Genomic DNA, 6,023 nt, shown 5'->3' with positions numbered 1-6,023 from the left:
TTCTCCCTCGCTCTCTCTCTCGCCCCCTACATTCAAACCACCAAGAAGGGGAGGAGTTATAACTTGGTGGCCAATCCCCCCCCATCTGACTAAAGACATTTCGACTATGGAAGAATGTGAAGCAAAGGAAAGAAAGACAGGAAAGCTGAAATAGAGAGGAGGATGTTATGGAAGAGGTTCTAAGAATTACTAACAATAGCAGATATTTTCCATGCTGGATGAACCTTTAGCCTGATTTATGTCTTACTGGATTCCATTTTCAGTTTCAAGCACATTTCAGATCCTATTCTCTTTGTCTAAAGTCATTTTGATGCTTCTTTTTCCCATAATTTGTCCCTAAAGCCTATTCAAATTACATCATTATCTCCTAATGTGTCATTAAAAGTAATTCAGGCACTGTTGTGTTTGTAAAATATGATACACACACTTTCTTTCCCATTAAATTGAACCAGTTCAGGAGGTTAAAAGTGTGAGCGGCATCATAAAGTTACTGATTCAGATCTATGTTAAGCGGTACAGCTTAGTGACATTTGCAACAGAGGGGTAAAGGTCAAACCATCATGAATGTGTAACAATTATGATGGTGTGTGTGTGTGTGTGTGTGTGTGTGTGTGTGTGTGTGTGTGTGTGTGTGTGTGTGTGTGTCTGTGTTTCAGACCACTGCTAGGGCCCAGATAATCCTCTCCTCAGCAACGTCAGTGTTGTATGCATGAGTGGTTCTTATTCCTACCACCATGAACTTGATCACACACACACACACACACACACACACACACACACACACACACACACACACACACACACACACACACACACACACACACACACACACACACACACACACACACACACACACACACACACACACACACACACATAGATGTAGATTCAGCAGTTAATATTGTACAAGTGTGAGGAAAGTTGCTTCATACTTTTGAAAGCTGCTTTGTCAAGTGACACTTTGCATCCGGTTGTCTCCGGTAAATAAACAGCCACTGGAAAAACAGAACTGTCAGAGAAACATCCGGCGTTATTTGCACACACTGTACCTTAATTTAATGCAAGTCAATTAAAAGATCTAAATCAAACACAAAAAAAGTACTGATATGGTTGAAAATATAACACATTGTGTCTTATTTAACCAATAATGATCTCAAATACAGTAGGAGCACATTTTCATACCTGAGATGGTTTTATTTCAAATCAAATTCTACCAAAGATTATTTATACAGCCCAATATCAATGGGAGAAACTTCAGGGAGAGCAACAGAGGAGGGATCCCTCTCCCAGGACAGACAGATAAATGTTTAAAAAACATAATACATTTACAATATAGACAATCCAATAATTATAAAAATGATAATGTGAACGTATAAAAAATTGGATGCAGGTGGATTTCAAAACTCTTAATAATAAAGTAGGACTCAGGAAGGACTTCAGCACCTTTCTAGCCCCAAATAGAGCAAATGCAATATTTCATGACAAATCCAAGAGTTATGGACCACCCCAAGCAGCACCAGTACAATTGTATTAACACACTATCGCATCAATATTAACACGGATAAAATCATATCAAATCAACCACAAGGTCCATTTTCTGGAGAATACTATAATACCTTCTGATAATACCTAATATAATCAAGTATAGGATTTTTAAGGCACATTCTTAACTTGCACTGGAGGATTTCTACATATCTGTCTCTTACTTAATCATTCACCACTACATCAACACATCATCCACAAACACCAGCGGAGTCCTCTTTCTCTCCCTGATAGATCAGTATCAATGAGGAAACACTGCTGCGACATCAAGAAGCTTTTCCTAATGCATGAGGCATGAAGCGGCCGTGACTCAGACCTTCACTCTGACTCAACGTGACCAAATTCCTCTGGATCCGTACCACACAAATATGCAATGAGACTCCACCTAAAGTATTTTTATATTTAGCATTGACTCATGGTAGGATGCCATTGATAAATAAAACAGCAAACATTAAAATGCCTCTGTAATCAGACCAGATAAAAGGGGCGCCGGTGAAGGGGGACAAATAAGTCATTTGACCATGACTCTCTGACGGTGTGCCTCAGTGGCTGCTGGGATTGAATGGGAGTGTGATTGGCAGGAGGAATGAGTAAACACGCTGCCTTGTCTTCTTGATGTCTGGATGGACTGCCAGTGAACCGGCCTCCGCTCTCTGCCTTCCTCTCCCCCTCCTTCCTCCATTTCCTCTCTCTGTTGTTGAGAGCTCCTTCTCTAAAAGACCCCCAATCACTTCACTGCACTTCAGCCCAGTTTGGTGTTGCCAAAGCAATTTGAACAAATATTCAACCGAGAAACCACAAGAATATTTATGGACTTCTTTCAGTTGCATCTACAGTAACACCTACATTGCATTTCACCGTGTAAAATATAACTTATTTTTAGAGCTCATGGAAATCACTTTTCTTGCTTTTCTTGTCCGCCTTCCTCTGAGTGTGCTGACACAGTCAAAGTGTGGCCAGCACCAGTTTACACAGCTGGGAAGCTAAACTCTGACAACACACACACACACACACACACACACACACACACACACACACACACACACACACACACACACACACACACACACACACACACACACACACACACACACACACACACACTCAAGATCCCCTTGGTCTGGGTCAATAACAAAACCTCTCTCTCTTTCCCTCATTTTTCTTCCTCAGACAATTCCCAACAGTGGCACAAAAGGAGACATCTCTATGGAACACGATAGCAAATACTGTATAATTGAGCAGTGCCTTGTGCTAGTCAATGAAAAAAGACCAAAAAACTCTGTTAAAAGAGGCAATACCAGACATACACGTCTATCATTTGTTTATTATTCTGTTTTAACTACTTAACATTATTTAAACAGCAGCCAATTCCATTGAAGCTGGCTGAGTTGGAGTTTATTCTAACCACTGTGATGTTTAAAAATGCATCATATATTAGAGTCCAGTAAAATATTAAGTATTATGATTATCTGAAAATAAACTAACTACTATAGCTGTCAGTTAAATATAGTGAAATAACGTGGGGATTAAAGTGATGAAGTTTAAGTAAAAAGATGGTCAAATCTTACTTAAATGTCTCCTATTATGCTATATTTTAACAGTATATTGTAGGGCAATATCTATACAAAACATGTCTGTGAAGTGTTTTGCTCAAAATACCAAACAGATCACCCATTGCAGCATGCCTCACACCCAAGCATTAACCTCCGATGCAGAGCTGAGAAGCCCATAATGAAGTGCCACAAACTGCAGTTCATCTAGTGGCCGATAGGATGTGGCTGCAGAAAGGAGCAATTTCCATAGACCCCCATGTTAAAAATGTCCAACTTTACAGCAGAAATAAACTTGTTTCTAGCCTGGATCCGCAAAAAAAAATAGATTCTGGATATAGTTAGATATCCCCTTTCACGACAACAGTTTTGGGAAGTGATTTATTTTGGTTATATTAAGCCTTAAAGTGTTTGCATAAATGAGGGCGTGGTCGCCTTGAGTGACAGGTCTCTACCGCGACTGCTGCTCCTAGCTTTCTGTCTCTCTGCTAGGAGCTCCGTTAGCTCCATTAGCTCCAGGGGCTCAGCTGCTCGGCTGAACCAGGGACACAACTTGAACTCGGACGTGTTTGTCGTGTTGTGTTGTTTATACAGTCTATGATCATACCACTCTATTTCAGCCCTGTTCCTGAAGTGCGGATTCTGTGACTGTCGTTTTAAATTTGAGCTGAGCTGAAGATGGCCACGCCCCTTTTGCAGCGTCATGCGGCTCTCTGTCTGAAGAGAGAAGTTTCTAACGGAGAAACTCAGCTAAACGCTGCCGTGATTAAACGCCATATTATGTTCAAAACCACATCAAGCATTATTTCTGAAACACTTCTCAGTGTTTACCACTAGAACAGAGACTTGTATTATATATGCAACAACTTTACCATAAATCCCTCCTGCAGTCAGACATCCTGACAAACGCTGTAATCGAACCTCCATGTGTTTTAGTGAACGTTTTCACAACTCCACACTGCTTTCTGCTGGTGACAGAAGGAACACAACACTAACAATTAATTAATGATGAATATATGTCATTTTTTCCCTCATTACAGCTTAATCCTTGGCGGGTATTATTTTTAGAGGATTAGCATGTAAAGAAAAACACAAATCACATCAGATTAATAGACTGTTTGTATAAAGATTTATATTGTTTTTCCATTGGCTGTGACAGTTCAACACACACACACACACACACACACACACACACACACACACACACACACACACACACACACACACACACACACACACACACACGTTGACACTGAACAGTTCCTCATTATCAGTGTGAGGAAGAGAACAGAAGGAGTCAACAGACTTTTTCTGCATCCCTGATAGAGAGAGACGGAAAACAGAAAGAAGGAAAAGTCGCTGTGGATGTTTCAAAAACAATCTTTACTTTTTCCATTTCCTTCCCTTTCTTTAATGCTATGTGTATGGACCGTACACCAGTTAGTCACCAGCCCTGCTCAGCACAGCATCACTGACTCACATCACCCACTTAAGCAACGATGTGTCTTTGGTACATGAGGAAACATCAAGATTTTTAAGATTTTCCAGTGACATACACACATCAACCTCTTCTCACTTCAATGACTAAGAACCCTACATTTTGCATGTTCTATCTTTGCTAACAGGATCATCAGACACAACATGCAAATTAAGCTGATAACATATTGCATTTCTAAACTAAAACAGGTCCTCAACAATCGCTCTTAGAAGCATCTTAACGCTAATACTTTCTCTACTACCCTTGGTCACAAAAACAGCTCAAATGTTTTGTGTGTTTCATCATAATATGAAATAAATGGCCTAAAGCTGGCAGATAAATGCAAAGGAATTGTGAGGGTTTCCTCATTTGAATACAGGGTTATGATCAAGGGAGTTGGTTTTGTACCTGTAAAGCTCTCTGAGGCAAATGTGACTTATGTTTGACCTATACAAATAAAACTGGCTTGATTTCTCCTCTTTCATCTGCCTTTTCTTCCATAGAAGACCCTTGTGAAGGAAACTTCTGAAGCAATGGTGATGAAACTCAGACCCTTAGTATCAAATCATTTGAAAAGGCAACACCTGGAACAGCTAAACATACGCGGCCATTGTTACCAAATGTGGTGTAGCTGGTTTATTGAAAGCAGGTGGGCTGGATTAATTTGCCTGAGTGTCAAGTGAGACAGTGTCCCTGTAAGAAGCAGGATTTAGAAAAGTGTTTGGGATAGATACATTTCTAAATCCACATCATTTTGTTCTGGAATTAGACTGTAATTATGAATACAGGAATCACTCTGTATGCTGCAAGCCTCTCAATATTACAGAAATGGTTTTGAAAAAGACCACTCGATGTCTTGTTGAGGATTGGGAAATGGATTTTACCATTGGAGAGATTATCGCTTGTGGTAAGAGTGCTTTTTAGGGACTGGATCCCAATATCACTGTACATGAAAGAGGGATGGTTAAGTGTGATTTTGGGGGTAAATACAACAGAAAATTCACTTCAAGTTGTGGCTGCAGCTGCGTTTTGTTGTGGGTGATCTCTTTGTTCTGTGGTTTGTGCTTTCTTTTGTTTTATGAGAAGGTTTTGTTATTGCATCATCTTGCAACCTTTGAGAATACAAATATTGAACATGAGCCAGTGTGCATGAGCATATTTGTGACATTTGTGCCAGAATATTAATATCAAAGGCACTTTGAGGTTTCTCTGCAGGCAGGGTGGGGTGTGCTCCAGGCGCTGCAGTCCGGTTTAACTTCCTGTTTGCCAGTTTGCCTCTGCCATCTGCTGATTTTTGAAGTTGTCGACTGACCGTGAGGAAGCTGGGGCTCAGCGGACCTTTGGCATTGAACAATTGGAGTGACAGAGACCCTTCGGACTGTTGTCCTCTCCCTTCCTGCTGTCACTCAATGTTTCACTTCTATTAAAACAAGTTGAGTTATAAAGTATCACAA

Source organism: Eleginops maclovinus, chromosome 9 (assembly GCF_036324505.1).
Source record: "Eleginops maclovinus isolate JMC-PN-2008 ecotype Puerto Natales chromosome 9, JC_Emac_rtc_rv5, whole genome shotgun sequence".
Classification (NCBI taxonomy): Eukaryota; Metazoa; Chordata; class Actinopteri; order Perciformes; family Eleginopidae; genus Eleginops; species Eleginops maclovinus.
The sequence above is the reverse complement of the archived record's forward strand: the minus strand, read 5'-3'. Positions refer to the sequence as shown.